A 25,240-nucleotide genomic window follows, 5' to 3' on the forward strand; every position below is an offset into this window, starting at 1 on the left:
AAAAATTGTCACTCATGGTAGCGGGGGAGATAGACCAGTTTGATGAGCTGTGGCAACCCTTTTGTGCGCTGTTGACTACCGAATTTAGGGAACTCACCTGTCCGAGGTACCTCAGGCTTCTAAGGTTGACGCCACCGGTGATTCCAGCAGACTAGGAGGGGTGGGGGGGCTGGGTTTCGGAGGGGGGGGGGGGTGCGGCTGGGGGGCAGGTGGTGTTATCGGTGGAACGTTGGACGGGGGTGGTGGGGGGAGTTGGGGTGTTTTGGGGGGGGGTTCTAGGGGATGGTGGGTTGGGCTATTTTGTGTCATTACTTATTATTTCCTATGCTCAGACTGGTAGTGTTGACTATGCTCAGAATGGAGATATAGTATGTATTTCGCCTTTTTATTTGCTGTTGCTTCCTTTTCCATAGCGGACTACTCCACAATCGCACTCATAATGCTGTGCTTATTTTCCTTGCTTTACTGTATGTGGCCCTAACCTCCTGTTCCCTCTCCCTATGTTTTTTGTCTTAATAAAATGCTTTAAACCTAAAATTACTATTCCCACTCCAGTGGGTGCAACAGTAGGGAAAGCGTTGGATAGCGTAGGGGTAAAAATGACTATTCCCACTCCAGTGGGTGCAACAGTAGGGAAAGCGTTGGATAGCGTAGGGGTTAAAATTACTATTCCCACTCCAGTGGGTGCAACAGTAGGGAAAGCGTTGGATAGCGTAGGGGTAATAATTACTATTCCCACTCCAGTGGGTGCAACAGTAGGGAAAGCGTTGGATAGCGTAGGGGTTAAAATTACTATTCCCACTCCAGTGGGTGCAACAGTAGGGAAAGCGTTGGATAGCGTAGGGGTAAAAATGACTATTCCCACTCCAAAGAGTGCTACAGTAGGGAAAGCGTTGGATAGCGTAGGGGTTAAAATTACTATTCCCACTTCAGTAGGTGCAACAGTAGGGAAAGCATTGGAAAGCGTAGGGGTTAAAATTACTATTCCCACTCCAGAGAATACAACATTAGGGAAAGTAAATAATTCATATATTATTCAAAAATCTACAAAAAAATATCGATTAATAATTAATTTAATTTTTTTTAACAATAATTAATTAAATTAATCACCTATTAATACTAATTAATTAAACATTAACAAATACATATTTTATAACTTAAACAAATATAACAATTATTTCCAAATAAAAAAATTGTAATTAGTTTTATTATTTAATTAATAATTAACAATTTAATTTCCACCCTATGCCCCTATAAACCCACTACCCGCTACATAAATTAAATTAGTTACATCTACATAATTACCAATTAATCAATTAATATAAATTAATTAACAATTTTAAATTAATTAATTAACAAATATAAATTAATTAACAATTAATTACTATTTACTATCAATAAATAAATGTACATATTTAATTAATTATCAATAAATTACTTCCGACCCTGTTCCCCTATAAACCCACAACCCGCTACAGAATTCTATTTGTTCAATTTACATAATGAACAATTAATCCATTACTCTAAATTAATTAACAATTTTATTTAAATTAATTAACAAATATAAATAATTAGCAATTAATTACTAATTACTATCAATAAATAATTTTACATATTTAATTAATTATAATTAAATTACTTCCCACCCTATTCCCCTATAAACCCACAACCCGCTACAGATTAAAATTACACAAAAATTATTAAAACAAAATTCGTTAAATATAATTATTTATAACATAAATACACAATGTTCATACATATGATAACATAAAAATACACTATAAAAAATTATATATTATTAAAAATTCGATATATTGTACTATCTATATTATATACTTCGATATTTTAACTATCTATATTTTTTACAGTCGATATTACTTCACTTACCTTAATAACAATATTTTTGTAGTCGATATTCTGTCCTGTCGATATTTTGTCCACTCGATATTAAATACACGATATTATGTCCAAACGATATTTTGGACTCGATATTATGTCTGTGCACCGTCCTGGCAAACTGGGTAAGTACAGTTGTACTAAAGAAACAACGTTCACAAGGAACTCACTTAGAACTTAGAATAATGGATATATGGCAATCTAATTAATTGCCCTGTCTGATAAAAAACTATATACTGGTAATCTCTTCTGTATATTACTGTGATTCAATCATTATATCTTACACCGACAAGCTCACTTGAACAACCCAATGGTTAAAGCCTATTTCCTTGAATAGGCACTTTATTTTTACAAAAATCAGCAATTTATATACATTTCATATAAAAACATGCAAATAGACATTGAAACCAATTTTTGAAAAAATATTTACATAACCCCAAGTGTAGTGATCGTAACCATATATACAGTGAAAATTTGTGACATATTAAAAAAAACGGTTATCAGTACAAACAAAAAGAAAAAGACACTATATAAAATGAGACAATTTTGTTTGTTGTGTGTCTCCTTAGTCTATTTCGTCGACGGCGTTTAGATCCTCTCTAGATACCGGGTCTCATCAGGAATGTTTATCTGGGGACTAAATAAAATAACCATAACTTAATTTTTATTTATTTTTATGACGTAAGATTAGTGGAGCTTGTCAAAAAACTAAAAGGAGCTTACCAGTACTTGCACGTGAAGCAAGGAATCCAACCTGTAATTATGGATATTTATTTAGTATAACGCGATTTGTTGGTTAACTATTTAATGGTGCTCACCCTGTGTATAGTATTTGAAACAAATTCATTTTAACTCACGATTACAGGGCTCGTATTTTATCCCAAGCCAGTGGTAATTGCACGCCGAAAATACACCCAATATCAAGTAAGTCCTTTCAAATTAAGAAATAAGGAAGTTATACCATAATTTATGGTTGCTTATAAGTGCTATTTGTTTCAGGCGGAGTAATCGTCTTAACTGAGGGTAATTAATTCCACTGGCTTGGATTAAAATACGAGCCCTGTAATCGTGAGTTAAAATGAATTTGTTTCAAATACTATACACAGGGTGAGCACCATTAAATAGTTAACCAACAAATCGCGTTATACTAAATAAATATCCATAATTACAGGTTGGATTCCTTGCTTCACATGCAAGTACTGGTAAGCTCCTTTTAGTTTTTTGACAAGCTCCACTAATCTTACGTCATAAAAATAAATAAAAATTAAGTTATGGTTATTTTATTTAGTCCCCGGATAAACAGTCCTGATGAGACCCGGTATCTAGAGAGGGTCTAAACGCCGTAGACGAAATAGACTAAGGAGACACACAACAAACAAAATTGTCTCATTTTATATAGTGTCCTTTTCTTTTTGTTTGTACTGATAACCGTTTTTTTGAATATGTCACACATTTTCACTGTATATATGGTTACGGTCACTACACTTGGGGTTATGTAAATATTTTTCAAAAATTGGTTTCAATGTCTATTTTGATGTTTTTATATGAAATGTATATAAATTGCTGATTTTTGTAAAAAATAAAGTGCCTATTCAAGGAAATAGGCTTTAACCATTGGGTTGTTCAAGTGAGCTTGTCGGTGTAAGATATAATGATTGAATCACAGTAATATACAGAAGAGATCACCAGTATATAGTTTTTTATCAGACAGGGCAATTAATTAGATTGCCATATATCCATTATTCTAAGTTCTAAGTGAGTTCCTTGTGAATGTTGTTTCTTTAGTACAATCATCCAAAACTGCAGCACTGAAACAGCCCTGCTGCAAGTGATTGATGACGCGCTGCAGATACTCGATTCGGGGGTCTTGTCTTCTAATTGTCCTCGACCTTTCTTCAGCCTTTAACACTGTCAATCACAACACCCTCCTCAACACTCTTCAACAGAGAATGGGCATGGAGGGCACTGTGCTTAAATGGTTTGCTTCCTTCCTCTCTGATAGATCCCAAATTATCATAATAGCGGACAGTCTGTCATCTCCTTTGGCGGTGGGTCAAGGTGTTCCTCAAGGCTCTATACTTGCACCCACATTGTTCAATCTCTATTTGGAACCACTGGGAAATCTCCTAAGTAAATCCGGGGACCACTATCATCTCTACGCAGACAACACTCAAATCTACCTCAAGGTTGCCTCCACTCACGATCTCTCCGTCCTAAGCTCTACTCTAAACTCCATTCAAAACTGGATGTCAAAACATCAACTGATTCTGAATCCCTCGAAAACTGAATTCCTCCTCCTCTCCTCCTCTCCTCCTCTCCTCCTCACTTTCTCCTCTCCCGGTTCAATCATGGATGGACCAGATGAATCTACTGAACAATAAACCCATCATTGTCGACAGCGCAAAATCCCTTGGTGTCATACTCGACACAAAACTCAATCTACTCTCCCACATTGATTCAATTGCAAAGTCTGCTCGATATCAACTGCGCCTTCTCTGGGGGATTCGTCGCTTCTTCCCGGAGCATGACCTTAAAACCCTGGTCCAATCGCTGATCCTCTCCAAACTGGACTACTGCAATTCTCTTCTTACTGGCCTCCCAAATCCCACCTGTCCCCCTTTAAGTCTGTTCTCCATTCAGCAGCTCGTTTCATTTATGGGGCCAAAAGAAGTGACCACATCACACCCATGTTATCCACCCTCCGCTGGCTTCCCATCGAGGCAAGATCTATCTACAAGACCGCCTGCATCACCCACAAAGCCTTGCACTTCCCCTCTCCTCGCTACCTGGCGAATAAACAAACTCTCTGGAGGCTGTAGACCATCACGAACAGCGGAAAATCTACTGCTTGAACCTCCCACTTTCATGAAGGAAAGATCGATGGCCCAATCCTTTTCAGGCAGCGCAGTGAGAATCTGGAACCCACTTCCGCCTCAGCTCCGGACCACCACCTCCTCCCAGGCCTTCAAAACTGACCTCAAAGTTCTCCTCCTTCAAAGACACTTCCAAAGTTAATTCATGCCCTCACTATTATCTGAAGGAAGACCCTTTAGTATAGAAAATTCCTATTCTCCATGACTATGGAAGTGCCTTCCCAGTGTGTTCGTGTGGTTGGAGAGACTGCTATTTATTGCAGAATTACCCTTTTACCTGTGTTTGGTAGTCTTTTGTAACATGCACACGTCACTGTTCTCTTGTAACACACTGTTTGCTACCTCTTATATTTTGTTTGCTTTCGATACTTGCACAAGTGCCACCATTGCCTACGTAACGTTTGTTCTTGTGTTTGAGTGTCCTCCATTTGTTGCAGTGTTATACCTCTACTTGTACTTTGTATGCTTTTGTAACATGCACACATGTCACTTTTTCCTCCTGTAATGCACTGTTTGCTACCTCTTGTATTTTGTTTGCTCACGATTGTCACTTTTGCCTCATGTAATGTAACTTTTGCTTTTGTAATTTGTTCACTTGTAATGTTCTCATGTTTCAGTTCTATTCCTATTGTGAAGCGCTCTGACACCTTCGGGTATAGTCTGCGCTATATAAAAACGCATAAATAAATAAATAAATAAATAAATAAGGGGCCTTACCGTATGTCACTTCCTGAAAATACAAAGCCCATTTGAAGAACAGGATGGCAGGGCGGGGTGCGTGAATGGTAATGACTGTGACGAGGATTCCTGTGTCATCTGCATACATTTCCCCCTTACCAGCTTATCTTGGAAGATACTAAGCAGGAGAGCTAAGTGTATTTCAAATCTGTCAAAAAGTGTGAGTGAAACAGAATAGACCTTTCGGATTCCACAAAAAAGGGGACAGCACACATGATGTAAAGATTCCTTAAATTGACCACTGTTTTATTGAGCACTGTATGGCACGAGAGACTCTCTTTGGGGATGATGTCTTTGGTGGGGCTAACTATTATGATGGGTTCTAGAATGTGGAGAGTCCTGCCTGGGGTTTTGCTGTATTGACGTGTATGTCACTTGCTCTACAGTACACACCTTATTATACTAACCTGGCTGTGTGTGTCTCCAAAAACCACCTGCATCTTGTTAGAAAAAAAAGGAGATGATTCATGCTACAGTTCTACTTATGCACCTGCACCATGTCCAACCTATCCAAAAAGATCGGATGAGCTCTTTTGTAAATGACTACAGAGACATTCAACATGACCAACAAATATCAGCCCCCCCTCCCCCTAAGGTCATAAGGTATCTTAAGCCTATGCTTAGAATCCTGTCCTGATATGTCATAACACTGCTGAGTTCAGTGCTAAATTTGTAAAAAAAAAAATAAGTGCCAGGGCTCCCGTCAGGAGGCCACTGCAGCTTGCACAACATTGTCTCTGGCATGCTGCTAATTATAGTAACATATAGTAATCAAACAAGAGTGCCTCCCACTCATCAATCACAGCCAAAATTCAAGGCAGGTTGAAGACGCTATTTGTCGTTTTCAACGCGGTACTTTTATTTATACCAGTTACTTTTTAAGTTTATAACATGTTTGTCGTACACAACATATGATAAGCAGAAAAGACCTGTGCGTAACATAAATTTTAAACAAAGTTTAAATTATTCAATGCAACATATTGTCAAAATTAAATGTAGACCTGAATGTGGACAACAGATAGAAACATTAAACATATATAACAAATACATAGTGCAACACATTTTTACATCAATGCAAGGTTTGATTAAAGCCAAAAGCTAGCAAAGAAAGAAAAGATTAGAAAAAAGGAGCGCGAAAGTGAATTCGAGACTCTATTTTATCGTCAGCAATAGCTTGAGTTTGAATTGTCCTTTTCTAATTCGCCGACGCGTTTCGAATCCAGAGATTAACTGTCAGGATTCTCATCAGGGCATAGTTAATCTATCTGTGAATTTAAACAAAGGAGGGGGAAAGGTTTCAGTGTCATGGTTTAATGCAGAGGCAAAACTCCTTATATTGTGACAATCAGCTGTGACCTACCGCTTTTGAAAGAAGCTGATTTCAGCAAGAGAATTAAAGTGCAGACTTGAAAGTGGGTCCAGGAGTGGGACGCCTACAATTAAAAAGGACGGACATTTTAGCACAAATTGGACATTTAAATGCTGACACTTAGAAAACAAATTACCACTAAGCGTACCGTCATTGGTTACAGAGTCGATGAAAACGGCTGATTATTGCGGAATGAGGGCTCTGCAGCGTGCTCGCAGTTGAAGAGGGGCCAGTGGCGCTGTGTGTAAAAAAGTGAATGTATATCGGTACTTGTAAACTGAAGTCTGGGTATTAAAACAGTTCGCTTCCGACATGTGGAAATAGTACCTTTTAAGTTTGTCACTGTATTGGTCCAAAGGGATCCTGTTGCCTGAAAGGACGTCTTGGCAAAGCCGACGTGTTAAAGTTTAGTAAACGGGCTCCATCACCGCTAAGGAAAAACGGAGTTGTTATTAGTATAGAGCTTGCATCAGTCCTTTGGAGCGCGTTGGGTCGCGGCGCTTTGCCGCAGGAGCATCGCTTACCTCGGTGTGGTTCAGGTGACGGCTCACAGCATTCTGCCTGGTTTCCCAAGATGGATGCTGCTACGGTTACTATGGCAATGAGTCATTGAGGTGTTGCTTTGCATTGTGGGATTTGTAGTTTGTGCCAATGTCACGTATTTAGTGGGGGAAGACCCATGTTTCGGTTAAAAACAGGGGAAAACATACTGAGACGCGACCGGGTCGGTCGTCAGGAAAACAAGACACCATTGGATCAGAGTCTGGCGACTTCAGATAAACTATTGAGGCCCCTCTGCACACTGTTAAATTTCAATATTAAGTAAGCTTCTGTTTTCAAAAGCATCCTGTCTACATCCACATTGCTCTGTGCCGGGCGTAATGTATACAACACCGTCCATTTGAGATGATTAGCGTCATGGCTGGCGTTTATGAAGTGTTCCACCATGGGGGCAGTCATGATTTTATTCTTGATCCTGGATCGATGTTGGCAAATACGTGTGTTCATTTGTTGTGTAGTTTTGCCAATATAAATTAGATCACAGGGGCACTGAACCAGATAAACGACATTCTTGGTCTTACAATTTGAAAAGTCTGAATGCTTCCATCTGGTAGTCCCATGTTGGAACTCGTCCCCCTCGATAGTGTTTGGGCATACAACACAGGTGCCGCACTTGTGATGCCCTGTGATTGGTTTAAGGTTCCATTGGCTCAGCAGGTCACTTTTCTTTTTTGGTAAAGTGACGTCCGCCCTCATGATATGTTGACCTACATTTTGATTCCTCTTGTAGGCAAACAGAGGATTAGATAGTGGGCAGTCTAAATTCGCCAATAAGTGCCAATTGCTCAGCACTGTTTTTCTCAATTTGTGGGTGTCTGGTCCAAAGGTGGTAACACAGACCAACCTTTCAAGTGTAGGTTTGGGCCGTACTTGCAGTAGAGTTTCACGGGGGGTGAAGCGTGCTCTTGTTAGGGAGTGCTTAAGTAATTTTTTAGGGTACCCCCTATCCTGCATTTCTTGGCAAAACGTCTCAGCATGAGACGTGAAGTCTCTCAGATTCGAACAGTTCCTCCTGATGCGCAACAATTGCCCATATGGAAGGTTAGATTTCAAGTTCCTGGGATGAGCACTCTTATGGTGCAAAATAGTATTTCTATCTGTATCCTTTTTATGGAGAGAAGATTTCAATACTCCATTGATGTTTATGATTTCAACGTCAAGGAAAGTCATCCTTTCGTTGCTTTGTGCCATCGAGAATTTGATGTCAATATGCCGGTTGTTAAGCCAGTCATGGAAAGCTACAAGGTCTGTCTGGCTCCCCTGCCACAGGAGCCAGACGTCATCTATGTAGCGAAGCCATTGTAAGATGTGCTGTTTGAAGGGATTATTGCTGTCAATGAACATCTGTTCGTACTGCGCCATGTACAGCACGGCCATTTCTGGGGCATAAGGGCACCCCATCGCGGTGCCCTTGACCTGCATGAAGAACTCCCCATTAAATGAAAAGTAATTCTTTTTTAATGCAATTTCGGCCAGTCTTAAAATGAACGCTGTGGGTACTTGGTGGGGCCTCTCTCTCTGGTTCAGGTAAATTTCCATCACCTCTAGTGCTTCTTCTTGCGGGATCTGTGTATACAGGGAGGTGACGTCCATTGTGACTAGCAGTTGGGTCTCAGAGTTGAACGCTGTGTCTTCAACCTTGAGAAGAAAGTCAGTCGTATCGCGTAAATACGATTTGACCGTCTTTAAGAAAGGTTTCAAGAAGAAATCCACGTACTGAGATAAGGGCTCAAGACACGAGTCACACCCGGACACGATTGGGCGTCCTGGGGGATCTTGGAGGCTCTTGTGGATTTTTGGCAGGAGATAAAGCACTGGAGTTCTCGGGTGTTTCCTTAGTAGATAGTCATACTCTTTTTTGCCCAGAAACCCACCGTCTAAGCCATTCTGTAATGTGTCTGCAATTAGTCTTTGGATGTCTTTGATCGGATCTTCTTGGAGGCGTCTGTACCAGGTTGCATTGTTCACCTGTTTGTTGCCTTCTGCTAGATATTTTTCACGGGCCCACACCACCACAGCCCCGCCATTGTCGGCCTGTTTTATGATGATGGAATTGTCTTCTTTTAGTGTTTTGATTGCTGCGCGCTGTTTATGGCCTATGTTTTGTTGTACAAAATGTCTGCCTTTTTCCATTTTCTCTATCGATGACAGGAGGACCTGTTCAAATGCGAGAACCTCCTTAGGGATATTTTGGTAGGGGACAAACGTGGACTTGTTGCGTAGTCCAGTGACTTCTGTAGTGGGTGAGGAAGGGTGATTCCAAAAGAAGACCCTGAGACGGATTTTACGACAGAACTCAATGGCTTCCAGCTTGAGTCTTGTGTAATCAGTTTTCCTGCCAGGCATAAATTTAAGGCCCAACGCTAAGACTGAATGTTCGTCTGGTGTTAACGGTCTGTTGGATAAATTGACCACAGCTAATTATAGTAACAACACAACAACTAACCATCAAACTCCTGCAAATGTGACAATTCCGACTATTTCAGGCCCCCAAAGCTATAAGAATGGCTTGGGTGGCAGGTAACAGTAGTTTTAATGTATATTAAATTAATAACTAACTGTTGTCGGGGGTCATCTCTGAATCACCCAGACCGTGCCACCTTGTGGCACACTGTTACAGGCGCCGGTGTTGACAACTGAGTGCCGGTGCTGAGCACCGGAAACCACTGTCTCAAATTAAGCACTGGCTGGGTTTCTAAACGTTTCTGAACCCAGCATCACATCTTTTAAACCTATCTCCTGTCTACAATTAACCAGGATTAGGTCTGAGTAATATGAGAAAGGTTTAAAAGCTGATAGAGTGGTGGAATGAAAATGCAGATTGTCTAAGTGTATTTTATAGAAACACCGAATATTATTGAAGACACCGAGGTTAGTATTATGCTAAGCCTCGTTTTAGTAGACCAGGTCATAAAGGAAATACCTTTCTTTGTGAATGCTATTGACACGGCACAACTGTCCTATGAAGGTTTTTAGACAGTGTGCTTTTGGGAAGACAGGCGGAAGAGCAAGCTGCAAAACCGGTCGTTTCAAATTTGAAAACAAGTCAGAACAAGAGGCCGCTCAGCTGGTCGCTTTCTTCGAATTTGAAAATGATCCCCAGTTCTTCCCTTCAAGAGTTGGTTTTTTGGTCTTTAAAAGACCAACCTTCTTTCCCCAAAGGTGGAGAAGGCTCCGCCAACGAATCTCCAGAGTTCAACCAATATCACTATCATTGTTATTATAGAGAAGGGCGCACAGCTCATTTCATTAAAAAAAAGTTGCCATATTTCGTCAGGACTTTGGATTGTTTAAACTGTAAAAGGTTATCGGATATTCCCAAAATCCTTTCACCTATCTCAAAAAGATTCAAGACCTTGGTCACCAGCCTGCTCTTCCTCCGCAGCTCCACGCCATCTGCATCGCCGTTTGAGCCTCAACACCCTCGCTGGAGGGGATCGAGGCCGCTGACTGCTCCGCTGGGTGACCAGTATTGCTGTTTGTGACTCTGTGCCTTTGGTTCTGTGCTATCTTTTATTGCATTGTTTTTGTTTCGCTATATTTTGTATTAAGTTTTTCGGTGTCCCCTGTCCAATTTCATTTCGCGACCCGTTTCCCTCTGCCCGCCACTGCTGCCCCTGCGGCCCCTCCCCCTGGCCCAGAAACTTTCCCACCTCCCAGCTGACCGTCCCTCCCCTACTTAAGGGCGACCACTGCGGGGGACCGCGAGTAAGACCGCTGACCTTGGTCACTGGCCGGCTCTTCCCCGCAGCTCCACGCCATCTGCATTACCGTTTGACAATCACATGTGGTGATTCTTTGGCGTGGCCTCCACGAGTGTTTTGGTGATGTTATGAATGTCTTTGCCCCCCAGATGTAGACATTGCTCTTTTCTGGTGCTTATGGACTTTGGTGGCCTCGAAGAATATTAGGAGACGGTCCACCCAATCTTTCTACTTTGGTGCAAGCGATGTTATATTATGTTATGATAACTTATATAGCGCACGATTACCCTGAGGTGTCCTGGGGCTAGTTACCTTTCCAATACCCAGATACAAACAGAAGATGTAAGGAGAAAGAGAGTGTGTCATAGTTCAACCAAACTATTTGTCAAACAGCCATGTTTTCAGATTTTTCCTGAAAGATGTTAAATCAGTAGAATGCCTGAGATAATCGGGAAGGTTGTTCCAAGCCTTCGCTGCCCCAAGTACGAAGCTTCTACCTCCCCAAGTGGCTTTTTTAATGGCTGGCACGGTAGTCAACTTGGCCCCCGAAGAGCGAAGATTCCTTGTTGGTGCATACCATGTGAATTGTTTTCTTAAAAATTCTGGTCCAGTACCATGTAGAGCCTTATAGACCGTACGCAATGCCTTGAAACGAACGCTGTTTCTCACTGTGAGCCAATTACGTTTTTTTATACCTCCAGAAATTGAGGCAAACTTTGGCGTACCGGTGAGAAGCCTAGCTGCAGCATTCTGCAGCTTTTGGAGCTTGTTCATAAAGCGTTCCTGAATGTTTAAATACAGGCCATTACAATAGTCAAGCTTTGATAAGACCAAAGCAGTAACCACGGTCTGTTGACTACCTAACAGAAAAAAAGGCAGATTTTTTTTTATTGTTTTAATAACAAATGCGATTTTAGATGAAACTGCATTCATTTGGTCTCCAAAGTTGAGTTTGTCATCCACAATTACACCTAAGTTCTTAGCCTTCTTCGTAAGTATAGGAAGGGAACCCATCGATGGCGGCCACCAATTGGGAGTCCAAAAATGATGGTCATTACTAAATAAAATCCCCTCTTATCAGAGTTCAATTTTAAACAGTTGTACCCCATCCAATTGCCTACTGCTTACATGCAGTCCTGAAAACGCCTCTCAGTCCCAACTTCCTGCCCGGGTAGGAGAGACACCACAATTTGGGTGTTGTCAGCATAGGTTGTAAGATCAAATCCAAAAGCACTAATAAGTGGGGCAAAAGTAGAGACCTATATGTTAAACAACGTAGGACTAGGCGAGGACCCCTGTGGGTCTCCGCAAGGCAGCACAAATGGTTTGAATTGGGAATCACCCAGAGACACCGATGAGGGCGAGCTTTCCACTATGGGTGCGATCGTGGATATGGTAGTCACCTTTGTCCCTGAGTTTGTTGCCTCCTTCATCTCCTTCCCTTGCTCACTGCCCCTCTGTGTAGCAGTTGCGCAGTGCTGACTGTGTGGACGTCTTGTCCGTCCTTACCCAAGGCATCTGGCCACCGGGGCGTGGGGAGGCTTGCACCCGGGTTGGTTTCGATTTGTCTCGTTTTCCTTTCACTTTCAGGGTTAACTGGCTCCCCTGCCTTACTGTGTGGGGGTGGTGGCGTCTGTGCTGGCCTCTGTCACCTTCCTTGGCAGCTGGAATGCTCCCTTCTGGGCCTGTGGCTCCCTGCTGGGCCTGTGTTGAGGCCTTCTCCTCCTCTCCCCACATGTTGTAGGGCAGTTCCTCCCCTTGATGCAGTACTGCTGGGCCACGTGTATGGGACAGAACCCTTGGCTCGCCGAGCACTTCACCCATCCCGGGAGCGCTCCTCCGCAGGTGCCAGGCGGTGACTCCTTCCTCCGCCCCTCACACTGGGGTGTGTTCACCGTGACTGCGCACGTCCACGGTAAACTGCACGGCCGGCAGCACAGCGAGACATGACGCTGGGGCGCGCTCACCTCTTGCAGCAGGGTTGGATTGGGAATGAAAATCGGCCCGGGCACACAAAAAAAAATCGGCCCACATTTGCATAAGCTCTCCTCATATCACTGCGTTGGTGTAATCTTATAAAAAAAACTTTAGGGGGGGCGGGGTAAAAAAATGCACGCGTTAGTTTGCACTGGTGAAACAAGTGAGGTCCCTTCTACTCAGGCCCCCCTGCCCCCGCTCAGTATGTGCACACATTAATGGGCCGGCCCAAGAGACAAAGGGAGTGATACCTGTGCTAAACGGAGGTAATGAGCGCCCATCCGCCTCTAGAAAGGCCACTCAGACTCCCACTGGGCCGCCACTGTATCAGAAGAACAGAGACACTGCCCAAATAGCCCCCCAGACTGCTAATCAAAACAGCCCACAGCAGCCCTCGGACACCGGCCCCTCGGGCATTGCCCGAATGCCCGCGTTACCAATCCGACGCTGTCTTGCAGCCTTTCCCCCGCATCACAGGACCACCGGCGCTCCGATCGAGTCACCGGGTGCCAAGACTCGGGGCACCGTACTCCGGGGCACGAGCGCCGCGAGCAGATAAGAGACACTCGCGGACGTCACTCCGTCTGATGCGAGGGCCCAACCACCCTCGTCTCCAATTGTGGTGTTGGGTACTTGGTCAGCACCGACACTGGGAACAATTATCAGATCAGTGGGCCGGGTGCTAATCAAATAAGACCCAGGAGACTGGTGGGTAGTTGCTGCTGGGTTTGCTTACGTAGCCAGACTGGCATATGTATGCGCACACCCTGGTTTATTAAACATAGGTCACGTGACCTTCACGCTACATGCGTGCCTGTTGCATCACAGGCACGATACAACACTACTCCAATCTGTTCAAAATCCTGTTTCACTGAAGATTCAAAACAATCCAATATTATTTTGGGAGACAGGAGGTACGAAAGTACTCTTTGGTTTAAATTCTAAACACTTGTGATCTTCTTCGGTGATAGGATGCCTTAACACATTGTCATAAAAATGTTGTAACCGTAATGTACGCATCAAGCGGTATATTGCAACTTCCGTTTCATCAAAAGTAGTCTTGTAAGTTGGTACAAAAGTTGTTCCCTTGTTTAGAATTCATGTTTGTTGGATGCTAAGCGTTTGAGAGGAGATGTTTATGATTATTATCTCTGACTCCGTAGGTTTTGTCGTGATTTCTCTTTGGTTTTTTCTTTTTCCTTGCCTGGTTTTGCTAAACTCCCACTTGTCTTTCCTCCTGTCAAATACGGTAGTTCCGGAAGTTGTTGGCCCTTGGACAAAAAAGAACCAGTAGAGCTTGAAGCGTGAACTTCACTGGTCTCAGAACTTGTTTTGCTGGTACTGGCTGGTTCGCTTCTAGCTCCACTGATGTTCAAAGGTGGTCCTGTTATCTGAGTGTCTCGATCTGACCAATACTTTCCTCTGATGAAGTGTTAGGATTTTCATAGGGTCTGCATTGTGCATACATTTCTGCCCACGTATAAACTTCATTTAGGTGGTAATCAATGGTATCACTATTAAATTTACGGAGTTTACGCTCTTGTAGTTCTTTGCAGTAAGTTTCCAATTTAGTGTTGATTTGCTCTACCGTATTTGCCCAATCCTCTGAATCGATTCGTTTGGATAAATCTTGTTTGATGTCAGAATTCTTCTTCGAGTTCCTTAATCGTTTTAGAAAGGTCCTTGACTATCAATAAATTTAAATCAAGAGAACACTTGTTCAGCACGGCGTACCAACGGTCCATGAAAGATTTATTAAATTGAAAACGAAATAACATTGGTTTGATGGGAAGGCAAAGTCCTCGGGGTACTCTTTTGTGCTTATGATATTGGATGAGTGTAGACGAGTGCAAACTTTGATTTAATTCTCTTCGACAAATGAATTCCAGATGTTTTAATTGTTGGGTGATTGTCCCTTGTGTGTCAAACATTTTGGTAGCTGAGATTAAGGCATAGATTTCAGTGGCTTCTTCTGCTGTATATGCCTTGGTTTCTGCACGATTTTCCGTCGTGCTGGCAATGCTCTCGAATGAGGTCATGTTTGTACTGAGTGGGTACTACCGCAGAGTAGGCAGTTAACGTAACTTGATAAAAAAATGTATGCGTATGGGGTGTGATATTTGATTTTGAGCTATCATACAGCCATTCGGCACATTGCAATCTCTTGTCATGCGTTTTCATTGCATTATATTTATTGTTTGTTTTCACATGGTATCCTGTATATACAGTAATACAAGGTAATCACCGCTCGGACACGGGGTGTTTAACTCTCTGTTTAACTCTTTATTTCAGGCATGTACATGCTAGTTCTTCCTGTTTTTACTTTTTAGGCCCTTGCCCCCACATTCTGGTTTATCAGGTAAATTTACTTGTTGCAGATTTTGTTGTCAGCTTGGTCTTTTACATTATGGGCACCAGCCCATTAATTCAAGTTCCATCGCTTGATGCGTGTCTATTTCTTACAGTTCACGTGCTGTATAAACACTCGAGGTCATTAACAGAGTTTTGGACCCCTGCAGTCTGTTTCTAGCAGGTGATTCACATTCATTTCTCTTCACTTTTCTCTGGCGACGTCGGGTGTTTCTATGACATGGGGTATTTTTAGCAAGTCTGAGCACCATTATTCACAGAAGAATAACTTTCTCACTGGTGACGGCAACTTTCACTTTCATTTACTCATTTACAGATTGTCTGCACGGTTATGTGAATGCAATTCAGTTGCATCCAACCTATGGTGCCTCGCGCCTTTTTGGTAGTCATATAACGATCAATTAATGTTTTAATAAATTGAAAACATGTATTTAGCATTTATTTGCATACATATTTTTTTTGCATTGCAGTGGCCCCTGAGGAAGGGTCTTAGGGGCATATTAGCAAGCGATAAAATTATCGCCGTTTTAGCAGCAGGAAACGGCTGCTAAAACAGCGATAATGGCCTTGCTAATATGCATTATAGAATTCCAATAGAAGCCCAGGTTAGATGTCCTGCATATCCAACCTGGACTTCTATTGGAATTCTATAACCCATATTAGCAAGCCCATTATTGCCGTTTTAGTGGCAGTTTCCTGCCGCTAAAACGGCGATAATTTTAACGAGGTTCTTGCTAATATGCCCCTAAGGGTCCCGAAATGCATTGGGCTATCTTGAACTGTTTGTGATCCAACAGCATTGGAATGCCAGGATGTCAATAATGTATTCAGGATTAATTGATCTATGTATAGACCAAAGAAAAAGAAAAAAAACAAGCTATGCATTGTCTCTGTTCTATTTCATTTGTTTATATTATACAATAAGAACAATTGTTGAACAGCATTAATTTCTGTTTGAAGCTTCATTTTTGAATTATCGTTGGCTTCATATTGCTGATTTACATTGTTGAGCATGTGAAAATTTGACTCAGTTTTTAGAACCTACACGTAGTGCACGTAGTTCTTCAAGTTAGCGTCCACTTGATCTTCTTGCAAAAGGCTTAATTTAGCTGGGTCAAAATGGCAGCTTAAAACTGCCAAAACATGATACAGGGGCATACCTGGAGACCTGTTTGGCAGTGCTTCTGTAGTGGGTGGCACAAAGAGTGCTGCAGCCCACTTGTAGAATTTAATTTACAGGCCCTAGGTACATGTAGTACCATATACTAGGGACTTATTAAATGAAATGTGCCAATTAGGTGCATGCCGATTTATCTAGGTTTAGAAGTAAGAGCACCAGCACTTTACCACTGGTCGCAGGAGTAATGTGCACATAGACCTATGGTCAGAAAAAGCGGATGCAGCAAAAGGAGGCAAACATCTTGGTAATACCAAACAAAAAATAATCTCCAACATCGGTCATCTGTTGCTCATGACCAGTACCTAGGCGCAAATTAAGGCTAAATACAGAAACCCGATTTAGCCCATTTGGAAGTTTTACCTTAAGACTTGGTCTTTGAAATGGAGGTCAAAATGGTCCGCAGGGCAAGGAAGCAGGCTTTGGCCGAAGACTGCTCCACGCTATCATATAGCTCATGTGTGAGGTGTAGGAGAAGCCATTAACATTTGACAGAAATACTGAGAATGGGAGAAATTTGAATTTCACACACAAAGAAGGTCACTTCTCAGACTTATAATTTTGCAGTGGGGCAAGGCTACAGTTTTTAACCGAAGAAGCCTCCACAAGGCTGGAAACCTTCTCCGCAAGATTTTACAAAATAAAGAGGGGGATAAAAGTTCCAAGGACCAACCCTACCCTCTTTTGCAGCACATCGTGTGTGTCCTACTGCAAATAATCCCACAGTGCCCCTCAGTGCCTAAATCCAAGATGGTGAAATCCTTCTCCCCTCCCACAGCCTGCGTGCCCACCTCAGAGGTGTGGCCAGGCAAATGAGCAATCCCTCCTCTGTGGTCACTCCAAATCAGCTCTTGGGGAAGTTTCACTCTCAATGGGATTGGAGCCTGCCTTGTGGAGGGAGGAACAAAATATCACTGTAACGCTAGACCTACAAATACAAGCCAGTTAGTGTAGCGCTGGGCATCCCATGCTGCTCTGAAATACAAACTGCATTCAGAAATCTAAAGTGAATGATGGAAAGGTGGGTGCAGGAGCTGTAGTACATTCCTTATTATTGTCCGGCTTCCATCTGTGCTGCTGCCAGATAAAAAAAATCCATAAATGATCTACTTATATAAGACACTGTAACAGCATTACAATGCTGTGTGTGTGCTTCCAAAAGTTCAACTTCAGACAGTCATACAGTTACTGTATGAGGCAGCTGGAGAACTAAACCAAGAAAGCTGTGTGGAGGTAAAACACGTTTTATTTCTGTGGCAGCACATAATTTCTGCCCAATCAGAATATGTACTTCTGGCTATCAACATGTGGGGAGCGTCATAGCCCTTCTTAGCAGTACTTCTGAAGACTCCTTCTTAGGTTGATCACTATTAGTCTGGAGACAGCTGTGCTGCCAACCTAGACCTAAAAGAGGAGGCTGACTATTTATGGGTTTCTTCGTTCGGTACTCCGGTGCTCATAAATAAATAAAGTGTTTCCTTGATTTCCACTAATATGGAGTTAGAGCTGTGGATTACTCTGATTGTATGCAGAAATCTGATGCCCCCACACTGACGGGTACTTTGCATGATCTTTTTTGACACCCTGCGATCACAATTCTACCAGATAAATCGACTGCTGGCTGTTTGTAGTTGTTGGAACTCTTGCTTAAGATTAAGAGATACAGCGGGCACAGTAGGATGTTTATTTTTTACGGTATTCATCCTACCTATCCAAGAGATAATGCTAGGTCAGTCAAGATCATTTTTAACTTCTGCGAGTAGGAGTGTGTAATTTAATTTATATAGCTCCTGCAGATTCTGTGCTATTGAATGGCTTTAGAATTCCACTTACATGAAAGTATTTCTGTTATCTCCTTTCTAGTCTGTTTCTCTATTCTACTGTCCATTATTTCAGATTAAGATATATTGATTTAAAATCCAGAGTCCTCTCCCTGTTGCCCTATAAGGTTTATATCATTCTAGTAGATGTCATTGGTTTGAAAAGCGTCAGAAGAATATTGTTCACAAAAAGGTAAATCTTGTGGGTGTCTTCCCGAATGTCATTCCTCGCACAGTCTAGTTTTGTCTAATCAATTGTGCCAGGGGTTCAATTGAGAGTACAAAAAGGAGCAGCCTTGCCACGTCCTTCTAGCAAATGTGCATCTATCAGAATGGTTCCCAGGTATCAAGATTTTTGTTGGTGAAGCAGAAATATGTGGCTCATATGTTTTTTTTGCATAAGGGGTTCTATTCCTACTTTAGACATAACAGCTTGCAGAAATAGCCATTCTACACGTTCAAAGGCTTTCTCTGCATCCATCCCCATGAATGCCATACAAATGCCTCGTATATTGGCCTTCTCGATCAGGTGGAATGCCCTCCTTATATTTTTGAAGGTTTGACTGTTCTTGACGCACCGGGACTGATCTGTTCTAGAAGAGAGTCCTACAACTCTATGGCAGGACCGGAGGCTTCGGATTATGCCTTCTTTCTCCGCTTTTATTTCACAGCAGCAATAAAAAAACATCAACAAACTACATTTCCCATGAACATTTGGGAAAGGAAAACAAAGTCCAACAACAGTAGTCCTTCCTCCATGACGGCATCCCAGCCAGCCCTGATAGTCCTTCTACTGTCATTCCTCATCCTCTTTCTTCGCTGCTCAGCAGCAAGTTAAGTAGTTTTTCATTCATCTCCTTGGTTTTGTTGGGATTGTTCCTTTATATATTAGTAACACTTGTTTGTGGGTGAATTCTGTTTACATTTCAGATTCCCTATAATCGCGGGACGCTGCAGGCGTGCCTGGCGCTATTTGCTGCCCATTGCGAGTGCGGTGTGGTCCTCCCGCCGCCAGGGGGCGATATTTCCTCTCGCTGGTAGCGCGAGTTTGAGAGCGCGAAATTCTGCGTTTTTCGAACCAGCGCTGCTGTCTTGAGGTTGCCTGTCCTCTGCCACCTGGAGGGGTCTGTATGCGACATATTTCTTACCTGTACGCCTTCTGGGGTCTGTAGAGTGCTTTTTCCTGAACACCCTGTGGGGTCGCAATTTGGCACTGTGTGTGTGGTGCGCAGGGACACTGTTCCGGGTGGTTTTTGCTCTAGAATAGGAAGGGCTGGTGTGTCCCTGGGGCTCTGCCCGGTCATTGTGCACTTCTGGCCACCCACATTTGCCTGGGCTCCCTCCCAGTTCCACAATCTGTGTTTCGTGAGAGGCATTTATAATATCCCTTGTGCTACTGCACACAGGTTGCCTGGCACTACTCTATCCTGCAGAGCCTACAGTAACTCAGTATGCAGGGAGAGCAGGATCATTACCAGAAGGAGGATCCACTGAGTTACCTCCCCTGAGATGATAATTTTTACCAGGCGGTGGATAATTCTATTTACAGGGCCGTGGACCAAGCCATGGGGCCCGTTGAACAATGTTTATCGGACAAGATGGAGGAGGCCTACGCAAAACTAGCGGCCCTCATTCAATCTACGCCAGCACCCCCTCCCCCCCCCGGTTCCTACTCCCTCCCCTCCCCCTGCCAAAAAGCCTTGTGTTGAATGGGGTTGATGCAGCGGCATTTGCGCGTTTGAAGCGCGCTTTTATGGCTATGCTGCCTGCTCAGCCTGACCCACCTGTCCCTACAGAGGGGCCTCCGCCATCTCCCACACCTAGAACTCCAGGCACTTTCGATGATGGAGACTCCCCAGATACAGATGAGGAAGCATGCTTGTCTAGATCCTGGGCCCCGGTCCCCGAACCTTCGGGTATGCTGGACCCTGATGATATTGTCCACCTGAGGTCCTCAGATTTGGTTCCCGGGGATAAGGTGGCCCAATATGTGGCGGCGCGTCTTTGAAAACATATTGATAAAGACGCCCGCAGTCGCCATCGGGCGGAGGGCCCCCACCCTACTCTGGAAGGGAATGTCGCCCTCACACCCGAGATAGAACAGAAAATGGCGATATTCCTAGCAAAATTCGTTAGGGACCCGAAGAAGGGCATAGACCTCTCCTGGAGGTCTTGCCAGGATAAGCTACTCGACGCAGTAGGGCCAGTCACAAAGATTTTGGACATGGCTGAGGAGGCCAAGGTGTCGGGGGAAGTGATATCCCCGGAGATTCTGTCTAATTGGGCACAGCGCGCCATAGTCTTCATTGGAAATGCGAACTGCGCACTTTCCATGGAGAGGAGGAGGTTGCTCCTGATCAAGGTGGACCCTAAACTGGGGCACCTCGCCTCGTCCGAGGCTAGAGCGGTGGCCCAAGGGGGGTTGTTCAGCCATCCCTTCGTCAAGGAGCTGGGGAAGTTTGTGGCGACTTTCACCTCCCTTGACAGGACGCAGGCCAACATCAGAAAGGTGTTCACGCCTTGGGTTTTTGACAGGGCCAGACGTGGCAGGGGCCGCGTCCGTTCGGTTGCTTCAACTGCTCCAACTGGGGGTGAGGCTCCGGCCGTGGCCAAATCCAGGACAACGCCAGGTTTAATAACTTCTACCCTACCAGAGCCGAGAAGTTCCATGGGAGAGGCCACCAAAGAGGACAGCAACACGGCGAGCTTGCAGGTGGGGGTGTGCTTGGCGCAGTCTTTCCGGCTTGGGTTTCCCTCACCAGTGATGCGTGGGTGCTGCAGACAGTCTAGGTCTTCCAGCTGGAGTTCCATGGCTTTCCTCGTCGGCTTCATCGCACCTGGTCCCATTTCCTTTTCGCAGCCTGACACAGACTTGGTGGGTGAGGAGGTGTCCGCCTTCCTCCAAAAAGGGGCGGTTTGTTATTCGGTAGAGCATTCCGGAGGATTTGTCAGCAATCTGTTCTTGGTCGACGGTGGCAGGCGCCCAGTTATCAACTTGAAAGAGTTCAATGAGTGGCTGGTGTACTGCCACTTCAAGATGGCGGGCATCCACCTCCTTCGAAATGTCCTGCGACCGAACGATTGGATGGTCAGGCTAGACCTGAAGGACGCGTACCTGACGGTGCCTATATTTCCCCCTCATCGTCGGTTTTTGCAGTTCATGTGGGAAGGTCAGGTTTACGAGTTCACCACACTCCCTTTCGGTCTACCCTCTGCGCCGTGGTGCTTCACGAAGGTCCTGTGGCTTGTTGTGAAGTTCTTCAGAGCGAGGGGAGTGCAGATGATCGTCTACTTGGACGACATGTTGTTTTTGGACCAATGTCCTCGGAGGATGTCATCTCAGTTGCAGACCGCAGTAGACCTCCTTCAGGGTCTGGGTTTTGTTATCAACGAAAAAAAGTCCCTGCTGGTCCCTGTCCAGTGCCCAACATTTTTGGGGTTCAACAAAGATTCGGTCGCGTCTACCCTGAGTCTTCCCGCCAGGAAGATGGCAAAGATCAGACACGAGTTGCGTCAGATTTGGCGAAGAGTCAGATCTCTTTGCGCCAACTGGCACGCCTAGTGGGGTTGCTCGCTTCTTCCATTCAGGCGATTTTTCCTGGGCCATGCAGCGCCTGAAGGTTTACCATCTCTGTCGGGGACTGACATATTCTCAACTGATTCCCCTATCCAACGAAGTTCGGGACGAAATGAGATGGTGGCTTACACACATGGAGGCCTGGAATGGCCGTGCGATTTTCGGGTCTGCCCCAGATATTGTTATCGAGTCCGACATCAGTCGCTCTGGGTGGGGTTCTCGCTGCAGGGAGTTTTCCACCGGTGGTGCCTGGTCCACTCAAGAGCAGTCGTTACACATCAACTGCTTAGAGTTGCTGGCAGGCTCCCGCGAGGTTCAGTGCTGGATGAAGGACAGGGTGCAGTTGTGTGTCCTTCTCAGGATGGACAACGTTTCAGCGGTCTGTTACATCAATCACCATGGTGGGACCAGGTTCAAGATGTTGGCAAACCTAGCCAGGGATTTCTGGCATTTTTTCCTCGACAACCAGATTTCGGTTACTGCAGAGCACCTACCGGGAAGGGAGAACGAGGTGGCCGATTGGCACTCCCGCCACCTTCTGGATACCAGCATGTGGAAGCTGGAAACTCAGGTCTTTGCCCACCTGTCGCAGTTGTGGGGTCCGTTTTCAGTGGATCTGTTTGCTTCAAGGCTAGATCATCACCTTCTGAGATTTTTCAGTTGGCCGCCAGATCCTCCAGCGGAGGCGACGGATGCGTTCCTCCAAGACTGGCAGGGCGAGCAGGGCTACGCCTTCCCCCCATTCTCGATGATCACGAGATTGTCGGCGCTCTTGCGTCGCTAGCAAGCGGAGGTGGTGTTGATCACCTCGCAGTGGAGGTCTCGAGTGTGGTTTCCGGTTCTACTGGAACTTTCCTGAGATTTTCCAATCCCACTCCCCCCCTCTCATCACATCCTTCTCAGTCCGGATCTCGTTCCTCATCGCCTAGTCCATGACAGAACGCTGAGGCTAATGGCCTGGAGGATCACCTGTGTCGTTGGACGCTTCCAGGTCTTTCAGGAAAGGCTGAGGACTGCTCTCCAAGGCATGGTCGGATAGCACGACAAAAAGATACTGATCAGCTTGGCACCAATGGCGTCGGTGGTGTCTGCAATGGGGTGTAGATTCTGTGGGGGTAGATGTAGTCCATGTCCTGAATTTCTTGGCGAGTTTGGCGGAGGACGGCTTGACCTATCGGTCAATTAATATCTTCCGATCCGCAATCTCAGTTGGACATGGGATGGTACAAGTCTCACCTATTGGTGAACACCCCTTGATGTGCTGGCTCCTTAGGGGAATATGCCTGTCGCTTCCCCCGGAGCCACGATATTCTGTCCTGTGTCCAGGGTGTTGAACCTGTTTCTCTTGGCAACCAAATAGGTTCCTCTCCCGGAAGGAGTAACAACCAAGTTGGCGTTGTTGTTGTGTCTAGTGTCATGCAGACGGGTTTTGGACGTAAGAGCCTTGGATGTTTCTGCCAGAGTTTTTTCCCCCGGAAGGAGTATCCTTCACAGTGAGCAGAAGGACGAAGTCAAACACAAGGGTGATTTCTTACCCAGCTTTTCCTGACTCCCCTAAGCTGTGTGTGGTTCAGTGCCTCCGTGCTTGCGAAGAAATGACTGATGAATCTCGCCCTCCAAGTGAAAGGCAACTGCTCATTGCGCTACGCAAGCTGTACAAAGTGTTTTCTTCCCCGACCGTCGCCAGATGGGTGTGTTGGGTGATGCAGGAGGCTGGTATTAACACAAAGTAGTTTGGTGCTCATTCAGCAAGGGGAGTGATGGCAACCAAAGCTTTTGCCCCAGGGGCACAGTTGGAAGATCTGATGCGTGCGGCCGATTGGTCCTAGGGTTCTACTTTTAAGAGCTTCTATTTTAAGCCAGTGGTTGAGGTGGCAAGGATAGTTGTCGACAAGCTTTGAAAGGGCATAATCCGAAGCCTCCGGTCCTGCCATAGAATGGGAATTTGCCTAGCCTAGGTGCCGGTAAATTCCGATTCTATTAAGGATTTGGAGGCGAGGATTATCCCTCCCAATGACTTCAGTGAAGTGGACCATCCCCGTATTGATGTAAGTAAGATATTCATGGGGATTATTTGTTCTGATGGCTTTTTAGCTCTTGCTTTCAGCTGCTGTGCCTAGTGTTGCGATACCTTTTTGGCCCAGCTCAGCCTCTGACACTGCCTTGTTGCAGGAAATGATGAGAATTGACAGAAGAAGGACTATCAGGGCCGGCTGGGATGCCATCAATGAGGAAGGACTACTGTTGTTGGACTTTATTTTCCTTTCCCAAGTGTTCATGGGAAATGTAGTTTATTGATCTTTTTTATCGCTGCTGTGAAATAAAAGCGGAGAAAGAAGGCATAATCCTCACCTTCGAGTCCTTAATAGAATCAGAACTTACCGGCACCTAGGCTAGGCAAATTTTCATTCTCCAACATATTAGCCAGGATCTTCATGAGGATTTTAGGGTCTGAATTAAGGGGCGCTATACGACTGTAAGCCATACATTGTTTCTTTATTTTCCCTGCTTTGTGGATAAGCTTAATGTCTGCGTTGTTCATTGTATCTGTTACCTTGCATGATTAGCGGAAGGTATTAAAAAATCCAGTCAATTGCAAAGGGACAGGAGGGATACGAAACATTTGTGGAAAATGTGAGTCAATCCATCCAAGCCACTTCCTCGACTGATATTTATTTCCATTTCTAACTCCTGTTGTGTGGCTAGTGGTAGGACATGTAATTGAATGGGTTGCACAAATTTGCCAATCACATCTGCTGAGGGTTCTTGGTTCCAATATAGGCAATAGTAAAATTCTAGAAAGGCATCCGGTTTCTCTCTTTCTGTCATTGTGAGTGCCCCCCTCCTTACCTCCTAATTCCTAATGTGAGGTATGAACACAACATTTGGCACCCTTCTCAAGTGTGTGTCTAAAGGTTTGTTGGCTTGATTAGACTTCTCACAAAATGTCTGTTTTAGGCAGAGCAATGCATTCTACGACCCCTCAGTGATCACTAGGTTCAGGTGACTGTCTCTGTAGTAATTTCACGGTTTTTAGACAAGCGGAGGCAGAGTTGTACCTGTCTCTATTGCAAATGAGTTTCGCTGCTGCATTTTGAACCAGCCATCTCCACATAAAGAGCATTTTCGTAATCTAATCTACTAGCAATTAAAGCCTGGATCACAGTTCTGCACCAAT

General features: G+C 44.4%; 1 protein-coding gene across 1 annotated transcript in view; it reads right to left on the reverse strand.

Moving 5' to 3' along the window:
• LOC147701551 (excitatory amino acid transporter 2-like) overlaps positions 1-25,240 on the reverse strand; it is an 856,834-nt gene that overhangs the window by 335,179 nt on the left and 496,415 nt on the right. The gene's annotated exons all lie outside the window — the stretch shown is intronic.

The sequence above is a fragment of the Lissotriton vulgaris genome, chromosome 7 (genome assembly GCF_964263255.1).
Source record: "Lissotriton vulgaris chromosome 7, aLisVul1.2, whole genome shotgun sequence".
Classification (NCBI taxonomy): Eukaryota; Metazoa; Chordata; class Amphibia; order Caudata; family Salamandridae; genus Lissotriton; species Lissotriton vulgaris.